Here is an 18060-nt window from a genome sequence, read left to right as displayed (position 1 = left end):
ATAAATATTTCATAGCTTAATAAAATATTTTATTTATTTATATTCTTTAAAAAAATGCACAAGACTTTATGTTGGGAATGGGGAGGGTTTTTCCATTTATCCTTAGCCCCCAGATTACACACCCTTCTACCAAGTTCTTCACTGACTAGGTTAAACAGTAGTGAGAAATACTTCTATTATTAGATATTTTCAAAATCAGGCCATTAGGCCCCAGTTCCACAAAGCAGTTAAGCACATGGTTAATTTCAAGAACATGAGCCCTGCTGAAGACAATGGGACTTCTCTCATGCTTAAAGTTAGGTTTGTGAAGTAGCACGCTAAATCCAGGACTGAGTGCTTTGATGGATTAGGGGTTTAAATCAAAATTAAAAAAAAAAGTTATTCAAAAGTAAATTGTTTTAGTGGGCTAAAATAATCTTTAATTTGTAAATATGTATTTATATTACCTGTTCAGACCTTTGACACTTTTCCATTGAAATTACTGTTCTAGGTCTCTTCATATTAGGGTGACTAGATGTGCCAATTTTATAGGGACAGTCCCAATATTTGGGGCTTTTTTATATGGGCTCCTATTACCCCCCACACCTGCCCCGATTTTTCAGACTTGCTATCTGATCACCCTACTTCATACAGAAGTTTCTAGTATCCTTTTAATGCCACTTAATTGTGAACACCAATTCTTGCCAATATTCCATGCTTCATACACCACAAAGGTTCATGTTTAGAACAAAATCATAGGAGTTAATAATAAAGGGGTTTTGGTAACAAGCAAGTTTTTTAATCTCTAAAAAGGTTTCAAAGATAATTAGAATTATATACTATTGCTTTTTGAAACTACAACTACAAACAGTAACACTGATTTTAATTCTAGCTTGTGTTAGAATGTGTTTCTATAGCATTGATATTTCATCTTAACAGCATCTAATAACTAAAGATCCATAAGAAATTAGGACAAATTCTATTCATTTGTCCCTGACGCTGCAAAGACAGACGTGTGCTTAATTTTATGCACATGCAGTCCCAACAACTTCACTGAGACTACTCAAACCTATAAAGTTAAGTACATGCATAAATCTTGGAAGAATAAGTACCTTAGCTACACCTGTGCAATCCAACTGACATCAATGGGATGCTGAATGAGCAAAACGATCCTCACAAGGGGATCCCATTGCAGGAAATGGCACTAGTGTTGCACTGGTACAACCAAGAATTATTTGGCTCATTATTAGTGTAAACACATGGCCTCCTCCCTGGCACCCCCTCTCGGCAGCCATGCAAGTTGTTCCATATCTCAGTTTCCTTTTTGATTCCCCAGTAACATCACGCAAGCTTATCCTCTAGTCCATCAACATGGTTTATTAACAAAACAGTTTAAATTATTCATAAAAAAACCCAAAACATAGGTCTATGCACCCGGGATGATATATAGTCCTTAAAACCCAGCTTTGTTCTCACCAGACCCCAGCATCTTCTATCACACTCCATCCTTTTGCCAGGGCAACCACCCCAGTCCTTCCAGCTAGACTGCAACCTGCTCATCCCAGTGGGGAACTTCCCTCTTGTAGTTTCTCACAGCTCCAGCCCTCTCAGTGTTCCTTGGTGTCCAACGCTCCAGCAAGGAGACATCGGGGGTAAGCCCCCCACTATTTCCCCTTCCTTCAGCCCTCTCTGGCCCTTGGCTGTGGCTCAGAGTCAGCATTCATCTCCCTCTGCTGCTGCTCCTCCTGCCCTCTGGCCCTGGGCTTGGAGATGCCAGCCACCAAACCCCTCTTGCTGTTCTCCTGCCTTCACCTTCTGTCTCAGCTCTCATCTCCTACCCTCCTCCTGTGTGACTCCTGATTGACTGTTTATAGCCTCCAGGTTCTACCCTGCCCTCTCAACTGGCCAAACTGTGAGCACCTGAACTGACCTGGGTTCAGCTCTCCAGTTCCATTTAGTGGGCCAGCTACCCTGTTACAATCAACATCATAATTTGGGATTTCAGTTGAAGGTTTGGTTGAGTATTCAGTAGTCATTAGAACTTAATTCTTGGTGCTTCTGCAATACAAATAAGCCCTATTAATCAAAGAAAAAGGCCCAATTGTGCTATGCACTGTACACACGTAGCAAAAGACAGACTATACCCCAAAGAGCCAATATGATCAAATACAAAACATGAAGAGAACAAACAAGGAAGTGCAGGAGGCAGTAGTGTCAGGGTAACAATAGTACTATTAGCAACAGTTGCAGGACACATGGCACATTGCCATTGTAGGAATGACAGCAGAAGTGATTTTTAAAGAGGGATTTGAAGGAAGAAAATTTAATGGCTTTACAGATTAAAAAAAAAACCCCACCCAATAACAGATCCTGATATGCATAAGAGATGTCATAGGATAAAATGCAAAGCCAGGCAAGTTAGCTGGTAGCATATTTTAAGTTTTGTTGGCTCAAGCATCTTTCCCCGAGGCTTCACTTCATTTATTCCCCATTTTACGTGGTCTTTCATTGAAGATCATTGATTTTAGTTTAGTTTTTAGCATAAGGCATAAAGAGGCGGGGGGAAATCAGAAAACAGGGTATTTTAACTTCCAATGCACCTGTGAAAAGTCTGTCAGATTCATAGCTGTTGCTGACCTAACTGGAATGCCTTCCTATTTAAATACTTTTGGTTTAGGCAGGGCCGCCAAGTGTAATCAATTTAACAGATCTACATTTCCAGGTCTCAGCAGGATTCTCATCCATCCAGCAGGCAGCTGGCATTTGTATGCAGTTCCACTTTTTGGCTATTTGGGGTGATTCTAGTGCCTGCTGAACAGGCAGCCATGCATTTCCTCTCTTGCTGCTACCGCTGCTGGATCTCATCCAGAAAGGTGATGTGTGGGGCGGGACTTTGGCAGCATAAGGTCAGGCCCCATACACCTCTGTACCCACCCCAACACCTCTGTAACTCCATCCCTTCAGCAGTGATGGCATTCACCCACACTCATACAATCCAGCCCCCGCAAAGAGCCAAAAGGCTGCCTCTCAGCTAGCCCAGGAATGCCACCTACACCAGCAAACAACTCCAGCTACCCTAATGCCTCAGGTGCCCCAGCAACTATTCATCTAGATACCCCTCATTTCCCATTCAGACACCCCTACCCACCCCACTATATACCAGATAGGCATCTACCACAGATGCCAGCACCCTGTTCCCCCCCCACCCAACACCCTCCAGCATCCACCCATCCCATTCTCCCTACCATGCTCTAGTACTCACCTCTCTAGCCAACCGACATGCCTTCCAGCAGCCAGCCAGCCAACCACACCAGAACTGCAAATTTTGTGCAGCTGAATGTCTCACTGTCACTGCTTAAGACAGGGCATGATGATCATAAAGTTGAAGTTTATGGTTATATGCACTTTTTTGCAATTATGTAGATTACATGGAATGGCAGACATGGAGCTGCACAAAACTTGGCAGCTATGCTTTGGAAAATATTTAGTTTGCAGGGCAATAACTGATGAACTGCAGGGGGCTTGTGGGAAGCTTCAGTCTGGATCTCTTCCCAGTTCTGAATTTGAAGAGCTGATAATGGCAAGGAGACTGAAGCCATCACTAGGGTGGAGGGTTGACTGATTGGGAAGAAGGGAGGGGAAATGAATGATCGAACAGATGCACTTTCTTTTTAAGAAGGCAGCTGGTTATTTTGTCAAGGGAATGTCACATTTAGGGCCTATCAACATTCAAATTGTGCCTGCCCCTGGGAGAAAGGAGAGAGAATAATGATGGTATCACATTATACAGCAACAGGCTATTGGATCAGAAATGACAGTAACGACAAATGGGCATTCGGTATCAAATTCCCAAACACAGCAAGGAACAGTATCGTGGGTGGGTCATTCCTGCCACTGACATGTTTCCTTGCACTTCAGCAACAAATTATATAGATTGTCAAGACAATAAAGTCTTAGTGAATTGAATTGATTCTGCTATCCTTATTCACACTAAATAGTACTTGACTTTGCCACCTTTCCATATCTTAACTACTTAATCTGCAAGGTATCCCAGAAACATCAATGGGACTGTTTTGCAGGGTGGAGCCCTAACTGAGGAGGAAAGCTTTTGGTGGAAGACTTGAAACTTTAGCGAGCAGCCCTCACTCCTATGTAATTGTATCCCCCCCACCCCCAAGGTCTTTTATCAGAAAATATTCTTTATCATCTCATTTGTGACAAAAACAGAAGTCTCCAGGTATCATTGCTAATAAGTTAATAACCATGTTATACGCCTAGAGTTGTGTGTCGATAATCTAAGTTGAGTTCATTCAGCTTCTATATCACAATGTTGATTATGGTTAGGTATACAGAACCTTACATATGCCAAATCTATGCACATGCATTACCTACCAAAAAGGCATACAAACTATTTCCTATCTTTCTGGGGAAGATTATATTAAAACTAGTGAAATTTTACACTGAATAATTTAAAGATACCCAGGAACTATTTATTTTAGATGTTAAAAGTCTCCTTTTTAATAGATATTTTAATTGTAAAATATAAAATATAATTTTAGTAGATGTATTCTTCTCTTGAGCATGCTATGAATCTTCCAGTGTTGGAAGAAAATCAAAGGAAGAATTCAAGTGGATTGCACACCCTAAACAAATTCAGAAGGGGAAGAATAATATAAAAAAAAATGTCAGTCTGGAAATACAAAGCAAACGCTGCAATTTGCCACAAAGTAATCAGAGTTCTCAAGTATAATTGTATGGGTAAAATTATGCCATTATCATTTAGTTCAAAATAAGGAGGTTGTGGCAAAATCATAAGATCATGTCATTTCAAGCCATTTATTTCTAATGATAATATGCATGCTTCAAAACAGAAGACAGCCTAATGTGCCCTAGATAACTATTAAAACACACATACACTAGCAACTTTGAAAGCTTGATGGCTCAATATTAAAGTCAGGAAATTCCAATGGTGAAGATTTTTCCAACAATATTGATTTAGTCACATTAATAATGTATGAAATTTTACATCAAAGTAAATAGAAAATTCTAACAAGGTCTTTGAAAAGGTTACAGAAATCTTAATTTGTTGGTCTGTCATTTGAGTTCTGGATCTCACAACCATAAGTTAATATTAAATTAACACTTCTGCAGATTGTTTCCTTCAGGTTTTAAGGAATTAAGGCTATATCAGGAGGTTTTTTTGGCTTGCAGTGAATTCATATTCTGCAAAAATTTGTGCTAATCTCCTTAGCCCAGAGCTATTGGTAAGTAGCTTGTTGCTCTTACAAAATCCACCATCTCTTGTTGTGATTACATTAAGCTTCTTGAACTTAGCATATCCTTCTGTTTCATCAGCTGATTTTTTCAAATCCTATAAAGGAAAGGCATTTGCATCTACCTTCAAGAATAGACATACATCTATAACTGGTACTGATGTAACAATATTTTCTAGTGAGCATGTTCAGGCCTTAGTTTTCAAATATTCACCACCTTCTCATTGAAAACAATTTGGTGATGTGTGACCTTAGTAAAAATAAGTCTAAGTTTTTTTATAAGTGTCATTTGTTTTCTATTCATCTATAAAGTATGTAGTGAGAAATATGCAATGGCAAAAAAGTTCATTCATTAGAACACACAGGTCAATGAAAGATGGAAAAGGGATGGAATTAAGCTGCCACTTCATTAATTCAACGTCGACCCTCTCTCACATACCAGGCATTTAACTGGGTACAGAGCAGGGATACAGGGCTCACATCATATAACCAATAATTAAGGCTGAAATGGGTCTATCCCAACCCCCAGGACTCATCTCACTTGTGAATTCTCTCTCCCTCTCTTGTGAATACTAAGAAATACCTCAGTCTGCAAGAGCTTCAGGTCTCCCCTCCTCCTCAGAGCAAGAAATCCACCAACCATATCTTGGGTCTCATTTACCTGTAGGAACTGGCCCTTTAAGCCTTTATCTGCACTGAACACTAGCTGTAAGTTGAGACAAACATTCCTATCCTCCCACCGCATTAAATCACATTTCTCAGTCCTTTAAACCTCAACCTCATGATGCTGGAAAGAAGCTGAAAAACTCCCCAGAACTCTGCTAATTTGGCCCATTGGAAAAAAATTCTTCCTAATTCCCAAAATAGGCAATTGGTCAGACACACCACATACTGGAAACATAGCTCAATATATTTTAAGTATAAGAAGGAAGGGTGGCCTAGGAATGCTTGAGGAGTCTGTAAATTGAGGTGGAGCATGACAGCCTATCAGCTCCCTTAATCCGCTTCTGGCTGGCCAATGGGAGGCAGAGAAGCTCCTCCCCATTCCTGAGGTACACCTCCCATACTTACTTTGGAACACAAGGAGGAGCTTGGCCCCAGCTGGTTGAACTAATCTTCATCTCTTCCCTCCCTCAAGATGGGGAAGGGCATTAAAATCTGCTTGACTACAAGATAGCTTATGCAAAATTAAACTAAAACATCAAGCTACATCTTTGGGCAGCCAGCAGTATGAAATACATAAAACCACACACCCAAAGAATAAATACCACCCCACTACTCATTATGAATAACATCCCATTCAACAGAAGCTTTCGTTTCCAACATACTTGTATCCCAAAGTTATTATTTAGTTACTATTGTCCTTGACTTCTTGACTTGACCCACACCCATACATTAAATATCAACAATTCCAACAAGTGTTCCCAATGCAGATGAAATATAATCAATACAACAGATACAGTGAATTATATGAACCAACTCTACCCATAAGGCCACTGGACAATTATGCAAGTTCTGGAACAGACAATAACTACTAGAGAACATTAAATATATGCATATGTTTAAAAATCATGCTTAACCTCAACAGTATTTACATTTGAATCATATTGATTTTGACCACTTATTTAGCTAATTGTAACTTTTCTCCTTCAATGCTCTTAGAATGATTAAGTCTGGGATGCTACACTAGTAGCCAAAACTTCCTGATTTGTGGTTTTCAAAATAAATTAATGAAGGGTTGTTTTGTTGGTGAGGAGACATTTTTTCTTCCTTTAGAAATAAACAGTGTAAAACATTTGTCTGGAAACCTTTAAAGGAGTAAGTTTCCAAAGAAACAGATTAGTAATATTTATTTTTTGACAAATAAAAATACAAGTAAGTGCTATTTTTACATGAAACATTATAGATAAGTAGAAGTATTGTAGTACATCTTCACCCTTTCATTGTTCAGACATATAATTATGTAGAATAAGTTGTACAGAAAAAAGCAGAATACTAAGGGTGCTCTTGTTTGACCTTTCAATTTGTGTATTTTCATAAATTATATTTGTGGTTTTTACATTATAACTTGCAGAAATACTATATACACTAATACAGTGTGATACAATAAAGCCACAGAATCTATTTATTTTGAATTTCCTCCATATGCTGAAGAGGACAACACTGGGGCTGAGCCCTCCCCCACAGTTCCCCACACTGCAGCCAGGGACTGACCCCTTCTCTCCCGGAGCTCTGCATGCTGCTGCCAGGACAGGGTCTGACTCCTCCCCCTCTCCCTGGCTCCCCGCACCACTGCCAGGAGCTGGGGCTGACACCCTCCCCACACCGCTGCCAGGAGCTGGGGCTAGCCCCTAACCCTTTCAAGTGCCATTCTGACCCCCCCCTCCCCACAAGCCCTGCTGCCTGACACCTCATGTCACCACACCACACACACATTCCTTCGTGCCCCGCTAGGGGGCACATTGGACTTTTTTGGTAAACTGGGCATTTGTTCATCTGCTCTTGCCAACTGATCAGGGAGAAGACCTTGGCCTGGCTAATCACACCACTCCCGAGAGGCCGGAGGGTTTTCCTGCCCTGGCACTGGACCAGCCCTGGCTGTGCTGCCAGCTCAGTCTGGCAGACACTGTCACCTTCCAGCAGGGCTGGTGAGTGTGGCCATGGGGCAGGGTGGGAACTTTGGAGGTGTGTAGGGGGGCTGCTGGCCAGTGTGGGAGGTCTGTGTGTTGGGATGCTGGGCAGTGGGGGGTTCTGTGTAGTTGTGGTGGTGGGCTGTGGAGAAGTGTTTGGGCAGTAGTGATGCGGCTGTATGGGGGGGTGCTGGGCAGGGGTGGTGGTGTGAAGGCCGCTGTGCATTTGTGGTGGAGGGTCTGTGTGGGGGGCTGCTGGGCATATCAGTTCCAGGGGACGATGGGCATAGGGAGTCCGGGGCTGTGTGGCACGGCATGGGCCCACCCCCGAGGGGAAGGGGCACGCTGACAGCACAGGGCTGGGCAGGCCAGTGTGCGTCTGGCAACTGCTGGTTTGTATATAGTGCCCTTGCACTCGGCTGGGTGGAGCGGGGCTGGCCCCACCATATTATGCCCCATTGCCCCTGGCTGGCCCCTTGCTCTGGGGACTGACCTCCCCACACCATGCTCCTTTGCCTCCATGGGGGTCCAAAAATATGTTTGGCACTGGGCCCACAAAAGGTTAATCCAGCCCTGACTGACTGCTCCTGCCCTGAGGACTCATCTGAACTTCTTGAGCTACCAGACACGCCTGATGCTAAGGAGCAGCTGGGATTACCGCTCGCAGGGGAGACGGAGGACAGCTCAGAGAACTGGGTACACCCCAAGGGAATGGTAGGAAGTGGCCCAGGGACAGCAGACTACAATCCAGCCAGGTTGGCCCAGGGACCACTCTGCCACTGTTAGGGCCTTGGGCTGGGTGGAACTGGGTGGGCCTGTGCTCCCCTACTACTGCAACCCTGGTGTGGCAGCCACCCCACCTTCAGCCAGGAGGCCTGTGGGAATCTATCATCTGCCTGAGCCCTCCCCCCCGAGACCATGTTGGGTGCTCACACCTTGCCGGAGGGCTGGAGCCCTAGACGGTTGGTGCCCTGCGCTGAGGGCTTGGGTCCCTTGACCACTCACTGCTCAACCCCATTGGAGGGATTGAGCCCTGAGACTGATAATGTTACAGACAAGGTCGGACAAGGTCAGCTCCCACACTGCTGTCCTGGGCAACACAGTATGGGAAGGAGGTGAGCAGCAGGGGGAAGTGCTGGACGTGATGTATCTTGACTTTAGCAAAGCTTTTGATACGGTCTCCCCCAGTATTCTTGCCAGCAAGTTAAAGTATGTATTGGATGAGTTGACTACAAGGTGGATAGAAAGCTGGCTAGATTGTCGGGCTCAATGGGTAGTGATCAATTGCTTGATGTCTAGTTGGCAGACTGTATCAAGCGGAGTATATAACCATGTTTAAAAGGGGACTGGATAAATTCATGGTGGCTAAGTCCATAAATGGCTATTAGCTAGGATGGGTAAGAATGGTGTCCCTAGCCTCTGTTCGGCAGAGGATGGAGATGGATGGCAGGAGAGCGATCACTTGATCATCGCCTATTAGGTTCACTCCCTCTGGGGCATCTGGCATTGGCCACTGTCGGTAGACAGATCCTGGGCTAGATGGACCTTTGGTCTGACCCGGTACGGCCATTCTTATGTTCTTAGTACCCCAGGGGTCAGTATTGTTTAATATCTTCATTAATGATCTGGATGATGGGATGAATTGCACCCTCAGCAAGTTTGCAGATGACACTAAGCTGGGGGGAAGAGTAGATACACTGGAGGGTAGGGATAGGGTCCTGAGTGACCTAGACAAATTGGAGGATTGGGCCAAAATAAATCTGATGAGGTTCAGCAAGGACAAGTGCAGAGTCCTGCACTTAGGACAGAAGAATCCCAAGCACTGCTACAGGCTGGGGACCGACTGGCTAAGCAGCAGTTCTGCAGAAAAGGACCTGGGGATTACAGTGGATGAGAAGCTGGATATGAGTCAGCAGTGTGCCTTTGTGGCCAAGAAGGCTTACAGCATATTGGGCTGTATTAGTAGGAATATTGCCAGCAGTTTGAGGGTAGTGAGTGTTCCCCTCTATTTGGCACTGGTGAGCAGTGCCAACTCCAGTTTTTTTGCTGCCTAAGCGGCGAAGGAAACAAAACAAACAAAACAAAAACACCTACACGCCAGATTGAGCTGCCGCTGAAATGCTGTTGAAAAGGAAGAGAGGGAGTGAAGGACCCGCCGCAGAATTGCCGCCAAAGACCCGGATGTGCCACCCCCAACAATGGATGGAGTGTCACCTCTTCCTATTGGCCGCCCCAGGCACCTGCTTCCTTCACTGGTGCCTGGAGCCGGCCTTGCTGGTGAGGCCACACCTGGAGTATTGTGTCGTGTTTTGAGCCTCCCCACTAAACAAAGGATGTGGACAAATTGGAGATAGTCCAGCGGAGGGCAATGAAAATGATCAGGGGCTGGGGCACATGACTTACAAGGAGAGGCTGAAGGAACTGGGATTGTTTAGTCTGCAGAAGGAAAAAAAAAAGAGTGAGGGGGGATTTGATAGCAGGCTTCAACTACCTGAAGGGGGGTTCCAAAGACTATGGAGTTCATCTGTTCTCAGTGGCAGCAGATGACAGAACAAGGAGAATGGTCTCAAGTTGCAATGAGAGAGGTCTAGGTTGGATATTAGGAAACACTATTTCACTAGGAGGGTGGTGAAGCACTAGAATAGGTTACCTAGGGAGGTGGTGGAATCTCCATCCTTAGAGGTTTTTAAGGCCTGGCTTAACGAAGGCCTGGCTGGGATGATTTAGTTGGGGTTGGTCCTGCTTTGAGCAGGTGGTTGCTCCTGAGGTCCCTTCTAACCCTAATCATTTATGATTTTATGATTCTATGAACTTCGCCCTTGTCCAAGACTGTTATTCCAGGGGCACGACAGCCAAGAAACATGGCCTCCCTCTGACATTGACAGCGAGGGAGGGCCACATGTGCCTACATGTTTACAAGCCAGCAGAACAGATCAGTTACATACTGATTGATTATATAAAATATAGGTTTATTATTTAGTGTCCAAAAGCAATCTTCCCGCCTATCAGAACATATAAACACCTGTCACTGCCTTAAAAAGACTTATAGCTTGAGGCCCCAGTACTAGAAATTGCTCCATAGGGGAGGACCCCAGGGGTACCCCATTGAAATCCATAGGGTTCCACGAAAAGATCTGCCTGCATTTGGTAGTATCAGGTTTTAAGGTCATTGTCCTGTAATCACTTAAATACGTATGTAATTCCACTTGAATACTCACATATGTAAAGATTTCCAGGATCAGGACCTGTATAGAGAAGAGAAAGGATTTGGGAAGGGAGTATGAGGCACTTTTTAAGCAAGCCATCCTCTATCACCTCTCTTCCTGTCTGATCTAGTAGATAAGGAAAAATACTTAAATGAAAATTGTGTGTGTATGAGCATTGAATATATGGGAAAAGCAGCAATAAAAGTCCTAAGCAACTTATTTCATTCAACTAAATAACCAGCCAGCATATTTTTGGCCTCCCAGGTCTACAACTTAATTTTGGCTAACCTCCAACTAAGTAAAATTGACCCAGATCCTTCATCTGACAATGGTTTATGGAAAGCTCATTCACATTGGATCTCATTAGGATTGTGTCAGTTAAAGTTTGTAGATTGCTAAATTCATGTGCAGTAGTAAATGTAAAATGAAGTTATTTTTAAAAGGCTCGAATGAGTCATTGCAAATACAATTTTACTACTCATTGTTTCAACGCCGCAGGACTTTTTAAAAAAAAAAATGTACTCCTGAAGAAAGCTGGTAGGTTGCCATATTTTGTGTGGTGGTAGTGAAGCGGGGGTCAGGGGAAGGAAAATTAAATACCTACAATTGCAATTAGCAACTGTAAAACATATTACTCAGCTAGAGAAACTTAATGGATCTGATCAGTTAGAAACTAAGGCTACATCTTATGAAAATCAATAGCTTAGATGTGCCCACGCAAGGTAATGAAATATAAGGTTGCAGGCTGACAGATTAAATATGTAGCATTAGTATATACTGTGCCCACTCCAGTCAAATTCAGTGCTTGCCTGTCTTTCACTGAGATCAAGAATATATGGCTAAATACTTTATTCACACAAATTATAGTTCTGATGACAGCAGAGTCTGTATGGCTGTAATTGTCTCCTATCACATTTATTTGACTTGTAAATATCTGATGGGGGAATCACTTTTGCTTATTTTACCTAGCTTTCCCCCCCCCCCTCTTCATTTCAGAACAAAGATATATGGCTTATTCAGAGAAAATAAGCTATTATAATTTGACCTAGAAACAGACAAAAATAATGGAATATTACAGAATTGGAGTAGTTTGAAAGTCTTATATGTTATAGTAAGTTTCAATAACTGCACATTTTATTTTTCACATCTAGTTTGATTAACTTCAGTTGTCATTGTATTTTGTAGTGTAATGACTCCACTCCAATGAACTACAAGACCTCTGCAGAGATAATTAGGAACTCTAGGTAAAAGGAAAATGTGAGGTGCAAAACAGAATATAGTCAAGAAACTATGCCTAGAACTAAAGCTTACAGTAGAGTAGTAAAGATTTGATGGTTTACAACCACTACTGTTTGTCTTGCTCTCTGACTGTAACTAACTTCCTTCTGTCATGATCACATTACTAGGTACGGGGTCAACATGATATTTTTGGAGAATATTTTAATATTTGGGGGAAGGGGAATCTTTAGATCTTAGCAATCCTCCTGGTTCATCATTATGCAACCCTCCTTGTTCAGGGGTTGCATGCATTTTTGCCTATAGTTCAAAAATATATTTTTGAAGTGACAGTTCTCCAAATAAGCTGAGGGTAACAGTGGATCTGGGACCACAAGACTTCCAGCTCCTGCAAGGTTCTGTGTGTGTTATGGCATCTTACATCTTGCCAGTAAGAAATATCCATTTTTTGCAAATATGATGACAAAATGTTAACTGATCTGACCAAGGATGCAAAAGTCATAAGCAGAACCAGGATTAATTCAGGATAAACTGGTGCCCTTCCACTTGCCCCATACTTAGGTTACTAAACAATACTTCTTTGCATACAATGAAGGTGCAACTCTTTGCAACCAGAGTTTAAGTTATCGAAGTGCTGTAATTTAAGAAAAAAAATGGCAGGGCACTCAAAGCCTGGAATGGACTCTTTTCATATGTATTTTGTAAGATATAAATACACTATACCCTCCGAAAAAGAGCCAGCATAGCTAAAAAGCTGGCTGTTGGCTAGAAGGCAAATATTGCAGTAGCCCTAATGCTTCTTCCCTAGACCCACATAAGTCTGGGTTCTCTGAAATCTCAAAAGGACCCAAAGCTGTGGGCTCATGAGTTCCACAAGTTCAAAATAAGTCCTACCTTGTTCTGAGAGGCAGTGAATAATCTTTGAGCTTTAGGAAACATCAGTGACCAACTCTAAGCCTTAGCGATTGGTTTATATCAGTTTATACTGTGAAGGGAGCAAGGACAAAGCTATAAACACTTTTCTGTTCCTTCCCTACCACCACTTTTTTAAAGGAAAAAGGACATTAAACTCCCAATTCAGGGAAGCCTGTGACTCAGGATATGTCCACACCACAGTGTAAGCCCAGGGTTTTAACTCAGGTTAAAGCTTATCTCCCTACACACAAATGGTGCTGTCCCAGGTGGATGATCCAAGCCTGAGTTGAGCAGGGACCCATGGTTCAAGCTATATTGCTCTGCAGTGGAGATACAGCCCCACTAGACTTGTGCTCTAGAAATCCACCAAAAGTATCCCACAGTCCAACAGGCCAACTCTTTGTCCTGTGGACAGCTAAGTGTTCCTTCACAGCACCATGAACAGAGGGCTAGAGTGACCACTCATGTTTTGAGACTCACTAGGACGTCTGGAATAGGATGGTTTGACTCAGGACTACTTAAAACCATGTAGAGTTTGGCACGCTAGACAACGTCCTCATTCCTGAAATTAAAGCCACTCTTAAAACCTCTGCATTGTACATGCCATTCTCAAACTACACCTTCTATTTTCTGGCAAAAAAATCGTTCCGTTATTTCTCTGATAAAAGCGATTACTGGGCATTCAGAAAAAGACATTGTAGTACATGAAAAACAGAATTATGAATTAGGAGTTCCTATAAATCAATATCAGCTTTAAACTGAATTGAAGTAGTCAATATCCTCGCATGTCAAACTACTAAAGCTGCGAAATTAATTACAGATATTAGCCTAGAATTTCATACCTACAATACTTATTCATACTTTTAAGGAAGAGTAAACATATCTATCACAAATTTTAACAAAGTTGTGAATACTTCACTTTTTATTCAAGAATTTGTGTCATCAGTTTTAATGGTTTTATTGGTCTTTATATTGATTCATATATACATATTTACAGAAGGTTAAACACATTCAAGATGGTTGCATCAAATTTTTATCATAGGGAATTCCCAAAGGCCATATACATTTTAGTTACAAGAAGTTAAAATATGTATGTGTTATCGGATATAAAAGAACTGTGAATTTTGTAGATGACTCAAGAAATGTATACTCAAAGGGTATTGCTTGTGAAAACTGCATTGATCCCCCATTTCTCTCATTACTAAACCAGAAATCCTAACTTTGACTTTGTGATATGTGAAAGATATGAATAGAGGGAAATCAGTAAGCTTAAAAAAAAGTATAATAAAGAAAATTAAGAGACAGGTTATTGTGGGCTTTATTCTATTTTTTTTAAAGGGGAAGCTTAGAAAGCCTTCAGCTGACAGAATTAAGTAAAGATGGATGCTAATTCTCTAAAATGTACAGTAGAGAGGAGGATATAACTTTTTCTTGTTTGTACATTAAACATATGGAACAGGATTTGTGTTTTCATTTCCATGTAAATGTACTCAATGGATCATGTACTGAATTATAACTTCAGAATATAAAACATCACATCTGAAGGCATTATACCTGACCCCAACCCATTTCCAGCACTGCATAGTATCGAAGAACTGCATAGTGAAACATCAACATACTATCCTCGTCCTGAAAATGTTCTATATCTTCAGATTAACTATTAAAAAAAAAAGCCAATAAGGCTAGTGAAGATTGGGAAATTCACACACTACTGTATAACTGAACTGAGTATTTTTTATTAAATATTTTGGATATTTCTTTTTCTGAAAGCACGTGTACGCACATGCAACTCATGAGAGACTTCGACAAAGGAAACGTTAACATCCAAGCCACTTACAACTTTAAGCTTGGTTCCAATTCCTTAAGCACCCAGAGTGCCTATTAAAATCAATAAACCATAGCTTTTTCATAGAAATCAATGGGTATTATGAATGCTCAAGGAATACAGGATATATACAGTGTAAACCCCCCCCCACACACACACACACACAGTGGTCCTAAGTGTACATCTACAGATTTCTCCTCCAACGGGAAGCTGACCCACAAGGCCCTCACAACTTCTACTGCTTGCGCATGTGCTACAGTGTGCACGTTTATAGCAAATTTCAGCTGAGAAACTCAAACAATTTACAAACATTAACTAATTAAGCCTCACAACACCTTTTGAGACAGAAAAACATTGTTGCACTCATTATACAGATGAGTAAACCAACCATTAGAAACAGGAGGAACAAATGTAAGTTTAGCTACAATAAAATGGAACCAATATCTATGTAGACTCTTATAACATAAGAACATAAGAACATAAGAAAGGCCGTACCGGGTCAGACCAAAGGTCCATCTAGCCCAGTATCTGTCTACCGACAGTGGCCAATGCCAGGTGCCCCTGAGGGAGTGAACCTAAAAGGCAACGATCAAGTGATCTCTCTCCTGCCATCCATCTCCATCCTCTGACGAACAGAGGCTAGGGACACCATTCTTACCCATCCTGGCTAATAGCCATTTATGGACTTAGCCACCATGAATTTATCCAGTCCCCTTTTAAACATTGTTATAGTCCTAGCCTTCACAACCTCCTCAGGTAAGGAGTTCCACAAGTTGACTGTGCGCTGCGTGAAGAAGAACTTCCTTTTATTTGTTTTAAACCTGCTGCCTATTAATTTCATTTGGTGACCCCTAGTTCTTGTATTATGGGAATAAGTAAATAACTTTTCCTTATCCACTTTCTCAACATCACTCATGATTTTATATACCTCTATCATGTCCCCCCTTAGTCTTCTCTTTTCCAAACTGAAGAGTCCTAGCCTCTTTAATCTTTCCTCATATGGGACCCTCTCTAAACCCCTAATCATTTTAGTTGCTCTTTTCTGAACCTTTTCTAGTGCTAGAATATCTTTTTTGAGGTGAGGAGACCACATCTGTACACAGTATTCGAGATGTGGGCGTACCATGGATTTATATAAGGGCAATAATATATTCTCTGTCTTATTCTCTATCCCCTTTTTAATTATTCCTAACATCCTGTTTGCTTTTTTGACCGCCTCTGCACACTGCGTGGACATCTTCAGAGAACTATCCACGATAACTCCAAGATCTTTTTCCTGACTCGTTGTAGCTAAATTAGCTCCCATCATGTTGTATGTATAGTTGGGGTTATTTTTTCCAATGTGCATTACTTTACATTTATCCACATTAAATTTCATTTGCCATTTTGTTGCCCAATCACTTAGTTTTGTGAGATCTTTTTGAAGTTCTTCACAATCTGCTTTGGTCTTAACTATCTTGAGTAGTTTAGTATCATCTGCAAACTTTGCCACCTCACTGTTTACCCCTTTCTCCAGATCATTTATGAATAAATTGAATAGGATTGGTCCTAGGACTGACCCTTGGGGAACACCACTAGTTACCCCTCTCCATTCTGAGAATTTACCATTAATTCCTACCCTTTGTTCCCTGTCCATTAACCAGTTCTCAATCCATGAAAGGACCTTTCCTTTTATCCCATGACAGCTTAATTTACGTAAGAGCCTTTGGTGAGGGACCTTGTCAAAGGCTTTCTGGAAATCTAAGTACACTATGTCCACCGGATCCCCCTTGTCCACATGTTTGTTGACCCCTTCAAAGAACTCTAATAGATTAGTAAGACACGATTTCCCTTTACAGAAACCATGTTGACTATTGCTCAAGAGTTTATGTTTTTCTATGTGTCTGACAATTTTATTCTTTACTATTGTTTCAACTAATTTGCCCGGTACCGACGTTAGACTTACCGGTCTGTAATTGCCGGGATCACCCCTAGAGCCCTTTTTAAATATTGGCGTTACATTAGCTAACTTCCAGTCATTGGGTACCGAAGCCGATTTAAAGGACAGGTTACAAACCTTAGTTAATAGTTCCGCAACTTCACATTTGAGTTCTTTCAGAACTCTTGGGTGAATGCCATCTGGTCCCGGTGACTTGTTAATGTTGAGTTTATCAATTAATTCCAAAACCTCCTCTAGTGACACTTCAATCTGTGACAGTTCCTCAGATTTGTCACCTACAAAAGCCAGCTCAGGTTTGGGAATCTCCCTAACATCCTCAGCCGTGAAGACTGAAGCAAAGAATCCATTTAGTTTCTCCGCAATGACTTTATCATCTTTAAGCGCTCCTTTTGAATTTTGATCATCAAGGGGCCCCACTGGTTGTTTAGCAGGCTTCCTGCTTCTGATGTACTTAAAAAACATTTTGTTATTACCTTTGGAGTTTTTGGCTAGCCGTTCTTCAAACTCCTCTTTGGCTTTTCTTATTACACTCTTGCACTTAAGTTGGCAGTGTTTGTGCTCCTTTCTATTTGCCTCACTAGGATTTGACTTCCACTTTTTAAAGGAAGTCTTTTTATCTCTCATTGCTTCTTTTACATGGTTGTTAAGCCACGGTGGCTCTTTTTTAGTTCTCTTACTGTTTTTCTTAATTTGGGGTATACATTGAAGTTGGGCCTCTATTATGGTGTCTTTAAAAAGGGCCCACGCAACTTGCAGGGATTTCACTTTAGTCACTGTACCTTTTAACTTTTGTCTAACTAACCCCCTCATTTTTGTATAGTTCCCCCTTTTGAAATTAAAGGCCACAGTGTTGGGCAGTTGAGATGTTCTTCCCCTCACAGGGATGTTGAATGCTATTGTATTATGGTCACTATTTCCAAGCGGTCCTGCTATAGTTACCTCTTGGACCAGCTCCTGTGCTCCACTCAAGATTAAATCTAGAGTCGCCTCTCCCCGTGTGGGTTCCCGTACCAGCTGCTCCATGAAGCAGTCATTTAAAGTATCGAGAAATTTTATC

At 41.7% G+C, this 18060-nt stretch overlaps 1 protein-coding gene across 1 annotated transcript in view; it reads right to left on the bottom strand.

Annotated features, from left to right (window-relative positions):
• The window catches only part of TENM3 (teneurin transmembrane protein 3), a 1686859-nt gene that overhangs the window by 1651242 nt on the left and 17557 nt on the right, over positions 1 to 18060 (bottom strand). The window lies entirely within an intron of this gene.

The sequence above is a fragment of the Mauremys mutica genome, chromosome 5, assembly GCF_020497125.1.
Source record: "Mauremys mutica isolate MM-2020 ecotype Southern chromosome 5, ASM2049712v1, whole genome shotgun sequence".
NCBI classification, from domain to species: Eukaryota; Metazoa; Chordata; order Testudines; family Geoemydidae; genus Mauremys; species Mauremys mutica.
Note: the sequence above shows the minus strand (reverse complement) of the source record. Positions and strands in the feature narration are given on the sequence as shown.